Source organism: Osmia lignaria, unplaced genomic scaffold (assembly GCF_051020975.1).
Source record: "Osmia lignaria lignaria isolate PbOS001 unplaced genomic scaffold, iyOsmLign1 scaffold0006, whole genome shotgun sequence".
NCBI lineage: Eukaryota > Metazoa > Arthropoda > Insecta > Hymenoptera > Megachilidae > Osmia > Osmia lignaria.
Genome location: NW_027478163.1, coordinates 13,996,090 through 14,008,109, shown reverse-complemented (window position 1 = coordinate 14,008,109; position 12,020 = coordinate 13,996,090).

The following is a 12,020-nucleotide window of genomic DNA, read 5'->3' as shown; positions in this document are numbered from 1 at the left end:
AGAATTATGTTTCCTACAATTTATGTTCTATGATATTTTTTGATCAGAAGCGTAGTTCTCGAGATATATCGAGATATTTAAAAGTTCCGAAGCCGCACCAACATAATACGGATACAGAAACACCGTGGCCCCTTTCTTTGAGATAACTCTGCACTAGGGCGAGCCGCAAATGCCACTTCCAGCTTAGCTGTGCAGAAGAAGAACAACAAGAAGAAGAAATATCTCGAAATATGTCCGTCAGGCCCCTTCCCTTGAGATAAATCTGCAAATATCTCGGAAACGAAGCGAGCTATGGCAGAATGTTAACAGACGTTTTTTGTAGAGAATTATGTTTCCTACAATTTATGTTCTATGATATTTTTTGATCAGAAGCGTAGTTCTCGAGATATATCGAGATATTTAAAAGTTCCGAAGCCGCACCAACATAATAGGGATACAGAAACACCGTGGCCCCTTTCTTTGATATAACTGTGCACTAGTGCGAGCCGCAAATGCCACTTCCAGCTTAGCTGTGCAGAAGAAGAACAACAAGCAGAAGAAATATCTCGAAATATGTCCGTCAGGCCCCTTCCCTTGAGATAAATCTGCAAATATCTCGGAAACGAAGAGAGCTATGGCAAAATGTTAAGAGACCTTTTTTGTAGAGAATTAAGTTTCCTACTTTTCATGTTCTATGATATTTTTTGATCGGATGCGTAGTTCTCGAGATATATCAAGATATTTAAAAGTTCCGAAGCCGCACCAACATAATAGAGATACAGAAACACCGTGGCCCCTCTCTTTGAGATAACTCTGCACTATTGCGAGCTGGAAATGCCACTTCCAGTTTAGCTGTGCAGAAGAAGAACAACAAGAAGAAGAAATATCTCGAAATATGTCCGTTAGGCCCCTTCCCTTGAGATAAATCTGCAAATATCTCGGAAACGAAGCGAGCTATGGCAAAATGTTAAGAGACCTTTTTTGTAGAGAATTAAGTTTCCTACTTTTTATGTTCTATGATATTTTTTGATCAGATGCGTAGTTCTCGAGATATATCAAGATATTTAAAAGTTCCGAAGCCGCACCAACATAATAGAGATACAGAAACACCGTGGCCCCTTTCTTTGAGATAACTCTGCACTATTCCGAGCTGTAAATGCCACTTCCAGCTTAGCTGTGCAGAAGAAGAACAACAAGAAGAAGAAATATCTCGAAATATGTCCGTCAGGCCCCTTCCCTTGAGATATATCTGCAAATATCTCGGAAACGAAGAGAGCTATGGCAAAATGTTAAGAGACCTTATTTGTAGAGAATTATGTTTCCTACAATTTATGTTCTATGATATTTTTTGATCAGAAGCGTAGTTCTCGAGATATATCGAGATATTTAAAAGTTCCGAAGCCGCACCAACATAATAGGGATACAGAAACACCGTGGCCCCTTTCTTTGAGATAACTCTGCACTAGTGCGAGCCGCAAATGCCACTTCCAGCTTAGCTGTGCAGAAGAAGAACAACAAGAACAAGAAATATCTCGAAATATGTCCGTCAGGCCCCTTCCCTTGAGATAAATCTGCAAATATCTCGGAAACGAAGAGAGCTATGGCAAAATGTTAAGAGAACTTTTTTGTAGAGAATTAAGTTTCCTACTTTTCATGTTCTATGATATTTTTTGATCAGATGCGTAGTTCTCGAGATATATCAAGATATTTAAAAGTTCCGAAGCCGCACCAACATAATAGAGATACAGAAACACCGTGGCCCCTCTCTTTGAGATAACTCTGCACTATTGCGAGCTGGAAATGCCACTTCCAGTTTAGCTGTGCAGAAGAAGAACAACAAGAAGAAGAAATATCTCGAAATATGTCCGTTAGGCCCCTTCCCTTGAGATAAATCTGCAAATATCTCGGAAACGAAGCGAGCTATGGCAAAATGTTAAGAGACCTTTTTTGTAGAGAATTAAGTTTCCTACTTTTTATGTTCTATGATATTTTTTGATCAGATGCGAAGTTCTCGAGATATATCAAGATATTTAAAAGTTCCGAAGCCGCACCAACATAATAGAGATACAGAAACACCGTGGCCCCTTTCTTTGAGATAACTCAGCACTACTGCGAGCTGCAAATGCCACTTCCAGCTTAGCTGTGCAGAAGAAGAACAACAAGAAGAAGAAATATCTCGAAATATGTCCGTCAGGCCACTTCCCTTGAGATAAATCTGCAAATATCTCGGAAACGAAGCGAGCTATGGCAAAATGTTAAGAGACCTTTTTTGTAGAGAATTAAGTTTCCTACTTTTTATGTTCGATGATATTTTTTGATCAGATGCGTAGTTCTCGAGATATATCAAGATATTTAAAAGTTCCGAAGCTGCACCAACATAATAGAGGTACAGAAACACCGTGGCCTCTTTCTGTGAGATAACTCTGCACTATTGCGAGCTGCAAATGCCACTTCCAGCTTAGCTGTGCAGACGAAGAACAACAAGAAGAAGAAACATCTCGAAATATGTCCGTCAGGCCCCTTCCCTTGAGATAAATCTGCAAATATCTCGGAAACGAAGCGAGCTATGGCAAAATCTTTAGAGACCTTTCTTGTAGAGAATTAAGTTTCCTACTTTTTATGTAGTATGATATTTTTTGATCAGATGCGTAGTTCTCGAGATATATCAAGATATTTAAAAGTTCCGAAGCCGCACCAACATAATAGAGATACAGAAACACCGTGGCCCCTTTCTTTGAGATAACTCTGCACTAGTGCGAGCTGCAAATGCCACTTCCAGCTTAGCTGTGCAGAGGAAGAACAACAAGAAGAAGAAATATCTCGAAATATGTCCGTCAGGCCAGTTCCTTTGAGCTGAATCTGCAAATATCTCGGAAACGAAGCGAGCTATGGCAAAATGTTAACAGACGTTTTTTGTAGAGAATTATGTTTCCTACAATTTATGTTGTATCATATTTTTTGATCAGAAGCGTAGTTTTCGAGATATATCGAGATATTTAAAAGTTCCGAAGCCGCACCAACATAATAGAGATACAGAAAAACCGTGGCCCCTTTCTTTGAGATAACTCTGCACTATTGCCAGCTGCAAATGCCACTTCCAGCTTAGCTGTGCAGAAGAAGAAATATCTCGAAATATGCCCGTCAGGCCCCTTCCCTTGAAATATATCTGCAAATATCTCGGAAACGAAGCGAGCTATGGCAAAATGTTAAGAGACCGTTTTTGTAGAGAATTAAGTTTCCTACTTTTTATGTTCTATGATATTTTTTGATCAGACGGGTAGTTCTCGAGATATATCAAGATATTTAAAAGTTCCGAAGCCGCACCAACATAATAGAGATACAGAAACACCGTGGCCCCTTTCGTTGAGATAACTCTGCACTAGTGCGAGCCGCAAATGCCACTTCCAGCTTAGCTGTGCAGAAGAAGAACAACAAGAAGAAGAAATATCTCGAAATATGTCCGTCAGGCCCCTTCCCTTGAGATAAATCTGCAAATATCTCGGAAACGAAGCGAGCTATGGCAAAATGTTAAGAGACCTTTTTTGTAGAGAATTATGTTTCTTACTTTTTATGTTCTATGATATTTTTTGATCAGACGCGTAGTTCTCGAGATATATCGAGATATTTAAAAGTTCCGAAGACGCACCAACATAATAGAGATACAGAAACACCGTGGCCCCTTTCTCTGAGATAACTGTGCGCTAGTGCGAGCCGCAAATGCCACTTCCAGCTTAGCTGTGCAGAAGAAGAACAACAAGAAGAAGAAATATCTCGAAATATGTCCGTCAGGCCCCTTCCCTTGAGATATATCTGCAAATATCTCGGAAACGAAGTGAGCTATGGCAAAATGTTAAGAGACCGTTTTTGTAGAGAATTAAGTTTCCTACTTTTTATGTTCTATGACATTTTTTGATCAGACGCGTAGTTCTCGAGATATATCAAGATATTTAAAAGTTCCGAAGCCGCACCAACATAATAGAGATACAGAAACACCGTGGCCCCTTTCGTTGAGATAACTCTGCACTAGTGCGAGCCGCAAATGCCACTTCCAGCTTAGCTGTGCAGAAGAAGAACAACAAGAAGAAGAAATATCTCGAAATATGTCCGTCAGGCCCCTTCCCTTGAGATAAATCTGCAAATATCTCGGAAACGAAGCGAGCTATGGCAAAATGTTAAGAGACCTTTTTTGTAGAGAATTATGTTTCTTACTTTTTATGTTCTATGATATTTTTTGATCAGAAGCGTAGTTCTCGAGATATATCGAGATATTTAAAAGTTCCGAAGCCGCACCAACATAATAGGGATACAGAAACACCGTGGCCCCTTTCTTTGAGATAACTCTGCACTAGTGCGAGCCGCAAATGCCACTTCCAGCTTAGCTGTGCAGAAGAAGAACAACAAGAACAAGAAATATCTCGAAATATGTCCGTCAGGCCCCTTCCCTTGAGATAAATCTGCAAATATCTCGGAAACGAAGAGAGCTATGGCAAAATGTTAAGAGAACTTTTTTGTAGAGAATTAAGTTTCCTACTTTTCATGTTCTATGATATTTTTTGATCAGATGCGTAGTTCTCGAGATATATCAAGATATTTAAAAGTTCCGAAGCCGCACCAACATAATAGAGATACAGAAACACCGTGGCCCCTCTCTTTGAGATAACTCTGCACTATTGCGAGCTGGAAATGCCACTTCCAGTTTAGCTGTGCAGAAGAAGAACAACAAGAAGAAGAAATATCTCGAAATATGTCCGTTAGGCCCCTTCCCTTGAGATAAATCTGCAAATATCTCGGAAACGAAGCGAGCTATGGCAAAATGTTAAGAGACCTTTTTTGTAGAGAATTAAGTTTCCTACTTTTTATGTTCTATGATATTTTTTGATCAGATGCGAAGTTCTCGAGATATATCAAGATATTTAAAAGTTCCGAAGCCGCACCAACATAATAGAGATACAGAAACACCGTGGCCCCTTTCTTTGAGATAACTCAGCACTACTGCGAGCTGCAAATGCCACTTCCAGCTTAGCTGTGCAGAAGAAGAACAACAAGAAGAAGAAATATCTCGAAATATGTCCGTCAGGCCACTTCCCTTGAGATAAATCTGCAAATATCTCGGAAACGAAGCGAGCTATGGCAAAATGTTAAGAGACCTTTTTTGTAGAGAATTAAGTTTCCTACTTTTTATGTTCGATGATATTTTTTGATCAGATGCGTAGTTCTCGAGATATATCAAGATATTTAAAAGTTCCGAAGCTGCACCAACATAATAGAGGTACAGAAACACCGTGGCCTCTTTCTGTGAGATAACTCTGCACTATTGCGAGCTGCAAATGCCACTTCCAGCTTAGCTGTGCAGACGAAGAACAACAAGAAGAAGAAACATCTCGAAATATGTCCGTCAGGCCCCTTCCCTTGAGATAAATCTGCAAATATCTCGGAAACGAAGCGAGCTATGGCAAAATCTTTAGAGACCTTTCTTGTAGAGAATTAAGTTTCCTACTTTTTATGTAGTATGATATTTTTTGATCAGATGCGTAGTTCTCGAGATATATCAAGATATTTAAAAGTTCCGAAGCCGCACCAACATAATAGAGATACAGAAACACCGTGGCCCCTTTCTTTGAGATAACTCTGCACTAGTGCGAGCTGCAAATGCCACTTCCAGCTTAGCTGTGCAGAGGAAGAACAACAAGAAGAAGAAATATCTCGAAATATGTCCGTCAGGCCAGTTCCTTTGAGCTGAATCTGCAAATATCTCGGAAACGAAGCGAGCTATGGCAAAATGTTAACAGACGTTTTTTGTAGAGAATTATGTTTCCTACAATTTATGTTGTATCATATTTTTTGATCAGAAGCGTAGTTTTCGAGATATATCGAGATATTTAAAAGTTCCGAAGCCGCACCAACATAATAGAGATACAGAAAAACCGTGGCCCCTTTCTTTGAGATAACTCTGCACTATTGCCAGCTGCAAATGCCACTTCCAGCTTAGCTGTGCAGAAGAAGAAATATCTCGAAATATGCCCGTCAGGCCCCTTCCCTTGAAATATATCTGCAAATATCTCGGAAACGAAGCGAGCTATGGCAAAATGTTAAGAGACCGTTTTTGTAGAGAATTAAGTTTCCTACTTTTTATGTTCTATGATATTTTTTGATCAGACGGGTAGTTCTCGAGATATATCAAGATATTTAAAAGTTCCGAAGCCGCACCAACATAATAGAGATACAGAAACACCGTGGCCCCTTTCGTTGAGATAACTCTGCACTAGTGCGAGCCGCAAATGCCACTTCCAGCTTAGCTGTGCAGAAGAAGAACAACAAGAAGAAGAAATATCTCGAAATATGTCCGTCAGGCCCCTTCCCTTGAGATAAATCTGCAAATATCTCGGAAACGAAGCGAGCTATGGCAAAATGTTAAGAGACCTTTTTTGTAGAGAATTATGTTTCTTACTTTTTATGTTCTATGATATTTTTTGATCAGACGCGTAGTTCTCGAGATATATCGAGATATTTAAAAGTTCCGAAGACGCACCAACATAATAGAGATACAGAAACACCGTGGCCCCTTTCTCTGAGATAACTGTGCGCTAGTGCGAGCCGCAAATGCCACTTCCAGCTTAGCTGTGCAGAAGAAGAACAACAAGAAGAAGAAATATCTCGAAATATGTCCGTCAGGCCCCTTCCCTTGAGATATATCTGCAAATATCTCGGAAACGAAGTGAGCTATGGCAAAATGTTAAGAGACCGTTTTTGTAGAGAATTAAGTTTCCTACTTTTTATGTTCTATGACATTTTTTGATCAGACGCGTAGTTCTCGAGATATATCAAGATATTTAAAAGTTCCGAAGCCGCACCAACATAATAGAGATACAGAAACACCGTGGCCCCTTTCGTTGAGATAACTCTGCACTAGTGCGAGCCGCAAATGCCACTTCCAGCTTAGCTGTGCAGAAGAAGAACAACAAGAAGAAGAAATATCTCGAAATATGTCCGTCAGGCCCCTTCCCTTGAGATAAATCTGCAAATATCTCGGAAACGAAGCGAGCTATGGCAAAATGTTAAGAGACCTTTTTTGTAGAGAATTATGTTTCTTACTTTTTATGTTCTATGATATTTTTTGATCAGACGCGTAGTTCTCGAGATATATCGAGATATTTAAAAGTTCCGAAGACGCACCAACATAATAGAGATACAGAAACACCGTGGCCCCTTTCTCTGAGATAACTGTGCGCTAGTGCGAGCCGCAAATGCCACTTCCAGCTTAGCTGTGCAGAAGAAGAACAACAAGAAGAAGAAATATCTCTAAATATGTCCGTCAGGCCAGTTCCTTTGAGCTGAATCTGCAAATATCTCGGAAACGAAGCGAGCTATGGCAAAATGTTAAGAGACGTTTTTTGTAGAGAATTATGTTTCCTACAATTTATGTTCTATGATATTTTTTGATCAGAAGCGTAGTTCTCGAGATATATCAAGATATTTAAAAGTTCCGAAGCCGCACCAACATAATAGAGATACAGAAACACCGTGGCCCCTTTCGTTGAGATAACTCTGCACTAGTGCGAGCCGCAAATGCCACTTCCAGCTTAGCTGTGCAGAAGAAGAACAACAAGAAGAAGAAATATCCCGAAATATGTCCGTCAGGCCCCTTCCCTTGAGATAAATCTGCAAATATCTCGGAAACGAAGAGAGCTATGGCAAAATGTTAAGAGACCTTTTTTGTAGAGAATTAAGTTTCCTACTTTTCATGTTCTATGATATTTTTTGATCAGATGCGTAGTTCTCGAGATATATCAAGATATTTAAAAGTTCCGAAGCCGCACCAACATAATAGAGATACAGAAACACCGTGGCCCCTTTCTTTGAGATAACTCTGAACTATTGCGAGCTGCAAATGCCACTTCCAGCTTAGCTGTGCAGAAGAAGAACAACAAGAAGAAGAAATATCTCGAAATATGTCCGCCAGGCCCCTTCCCTTGAGATAAATCTGCAAATATCTCGGAAACGAAGAGAGCTATGGCAAAATGTTAAGAGACCTGTTTTGTAGAGAATTAAGTTTCCTACTTTTCATGTTCTATGATATTTTTTGATCAGATGCGTAGTTCTCGAGATATATCAAGATATTTAAAAGATCCGAAGCCGCAGCAACATAATAGAGATACAGAAACACCGTGGCCCCTTTCTTTGAGATAACTCTGCACTGTTGCGAGCTGTAAATGCCACTTCCAGCTTAGATGTGCAGAAGAAGAACAACAAGAAGAAGAAATATCTCGAAATATGTCCGTCAGGCCCCTTCCCTTGAGATATATCTGCAAATATCTCGGAAACGAAGCGAGCTATGGCAAAATGTTAAGAGACCTTTTTTGTAGAGAATTATGCTTCCTACAATTTATGTTCTATGATATTTTTTGATCAGAAGCGTAGTTTTCGAGATATATCGAGATATTTAAAAGTTCCGAAGCCGCACCAACATAATAGAGATACAGAAACACCGTGGCCCCTTTCGTTGAGATAACTCTGCACTAGTGCGAGGGGCAAATGCCACTTCCAGCTTAGCTGTGCAGAAGAAGAACAACAAGAAGAAGAAATATCTCGAAATATGTCCGTCAGGCCCCTTCCCTTGAGATAAATCTGCAAATATCTCGGAAACGAAGCGAGCTATGGCAAAATGTTAAGAGACCTTTTTTGTAGAGAATTAAGTTTCCTACTTTTTATGTTCTATGATATTTTTTGATCAGATGCGTAGTTCTCGAGATATATCAAGATATTTAAAAGTTCCGAAGCCGCACCAACATAATAGAGATACAGAAACACCGTGGCCCCTTTCTTTGAGATAACTCTGCACTATGGCGAGCTGCAAATGCCACTTCCAGCTTAGCTGTGCAGAGGAAGAACAACAAGAACAAGAAATATCTCGAAATATGTCCGTCAGGCCAGTTCCTTTGAGCTGAATCTGCAAATATCTCGGAAACGAAGCGAGCTATGGCAAAATGTTAAGAGACGTTTTTTGTAGATAATTATGTTTCCTACAATTTATGTTCTACGATATTTTTTGATCAGAAGCGTAGTTTTCGAGATATATCGAGATATTTAAAAGTTCCGAAGCCGCACCAACATGATAGAGATACAGAAACACCGTGGCCCCTTTCTTTGAGATAACTCTGCACTAGTGCGAGCCGCAAATGCCACTTCCAGCTTAGCTGTGCAGAAGAAGAACAACAAGAAGAAGAAATATCTCGAAATATGTCCGTCAGGCCCCTTCCCTTGAGATAAATCTGCAAATATCTCGGAAACGAAGCGAGCTATGGCAAAATGTTAAGAGACCTTTTTTGTAGAGAATTAAGTTTCCTACTTTTTATGTTCTATGATATTTTTTGATCAGATGCGTAGTTCTCGAGATATATCAAGATATTTAAAAGTTCCGAAGCCGCACCAACATAATAGAGATACAGAAACACCGTGGCCCCTTTCTTTGAGATAACTCTGCACTATTGCGAGCTGCAAATGCCACTTCCAGCTTAGCTGTGCAGAGGAAGAACAACAAGAAGAAGAAATATCTCGAAATATGTCCGTCGGGCCAGTTCCTTTGAGCTGAATCTGCAAATATCTCGGAAACGAAGCGGGCTATGGCAAAATGTTAAGAGACGTTTTTTGTAGAGAATTATGTTTCCTACAATTTATGTTCTATGATATTTTTTGATCAGAAGCGTAGTTTTCGAGATATATCGAGATATTTAAAAGTTCCGAAGCCGCACCAACATAATAGGGATACAGAAACACCGTGGCCCCTTTCTTTGAGATAACTCTGCACTAGTGCGAGCCGCAAATGCCACTTCCAGCTTAGCTGTGCAGAAGAAGAACAACAAGAAGAAGAAATATCTCGAAATATGTCCGTCACGCCCCTTCCCTTGAGATAAATCTGCAAATATCTCGGAAACGAAGCGAGCTATGGCAAAATGTTTAGAGACCTTTCTTGTAGAGAATTAAGTTTCCTACTTTTTATGTAGTATGATATTTTTTGATCAGATGCGTAGTTCTCGAGATATATCAAGATATTTAAAAGTTCCGAAGCCGCACCAACATAATAGAGATACAGAAACACCGTGGCCCCTTTCTTTGAGATAACTCTGCACTATTGCGCGCTGCAAATGCCACTTCCAGCTTAGCTGTGCAGAAGAAGAACAACAAAAGGAAGAAATATCTCGAAATATGTCCGTCAGGCCCCTTCCCTTGAGATAAATCTACAAATATCTCGGAAACGAAGCGAGCTATGGCAAAATGTTAAGAGACCTTTTTTGTAGAGAATTAAGTTTCCTACTTTTTATGTTCTATGATATTTTTCGATCAGAGGCGTAGTTCTCGAGATATATCAAGATATTTAAAAGTTCCGAAGCCGCACCAACATAATAGAGATACAGAAACACCGTGGCCCCTTTCTTTGAGATAACTCTGCACTAGTGCGAGCCGCAAATGCCACTTCCAGCTTAGCTGTGCAGAAGAAGAACAACAAGAAGAAGAAATATCTCGAAATATGTCCGTCAGGCCCCTTCCCTTGAGATAAATATGCAAATATCTCGGAAACGAAGCGAGCTGTGGCAAAATGTTAAGAGACCGTTGTGGTAGAGAATTAAGTTTCCTACTTTTTATGTTCTATGATATTTTTTGATCAGACGCGTAGTTCTCGAGATATATCAAGATATTTAAAAGTTCCGAAGCCGCACCAACATAATAGAGATACAGAAACACCGTGGCCCCTTTCTTTGAGATAACTCTGCACTATTGCGAGCTGCAAATGCCACTTCCAGCTTAGCTGTGCAGAAGAAGAACAACAAGAAGAAGAAATATCTCGAAATATGTCCGTCAGGCCCCTTCCCTTGAGATAAATATGCAAATATCTCGGAAACGAAGCGAGCTATGGCAAAATGTTAAGAGACCTTTTTTGTAGAGAATTAAGTTTCCTACTTTTTATGTTCTATGATATTTTTTGATCAGATGCGTAGTTCTCGAGATATATCGAGATATTTAAAAGTTCCGAAGCCGCACCAACATAATAGAGATACAGAAACACCGTGGCCCCTTTCTTTGAGATAACTCTGCACTAGTGCGAGCCGCAAATGCCACTTCCAGCTTAGCTGTGCAGAAGAAGAACAACAAGAAGAAGAAATATCTCGAAATATGTCCGTCAGGCCCCTTCCCTTGAGATAAATATGCAAATATCTCGGAAACGAAGCGAGCTATGGCAAAATGTTAAGAGACCTTTTTTGTAGAGAATTAAGTTTCCTACTTTTTATGTTCTATGATATTTTTTGATCAGATGCTTAGTTCTCGAGATATATCAAGATATTTAAAAGTTCCGAAGCCGCACCAACATAATAGAGATACAGAAACACCGTGGCCCCTTTCTTTGAGATAACTCTGCACTATTGCGAGCTGTAAATGCCACTTCCAGCTTAGCTGTGCAGAAGAAGAACAACAAGAAGAAGAAATATCTCGAAATATGTCCGTCAGGCCCCTTCCCTTGAGATATATCTGCAAATATCTCGGAAACGAAGCGAGCTATGGCAAAATGTTAAGAGACCTTTTTTGTAGAGAATTATGTTTCCTACAATTTATGTTCTATGATATTTTTTGATCAGAAGCGTAGTTTTCGAGATATATCGAGATATTTAAAAGTTCCGAAGCCGCACCAACATAATAGAGATACAGAAACACCGTGGCCCCTTTCTTTGAGATAACTCTGCACTAGTGCGAGCCGCAATTGCCACTTCCAGCTTAGCTGTGCAGAAGAAGAACAACAAGAAGAAGAAATATCTCGAAATATGTCCGTCAGGCTCCTTCCCTTGAGATAAATATGCAAATATCTCGGAAACGAAGCGAGCTATGGCAAAATGTTAAGAGACCTTTTTTGTAGAGAATTAAGTTTCCTACTTTTTATGTTCTATGATATTTTTTGATCAGATGCGTAGTTCTCGAGATATATCAAGATATTTAAAAGTTCCGAAGCCGCACCAACATAATAGAGATACAGAAACACCGTGGCCCCTTTC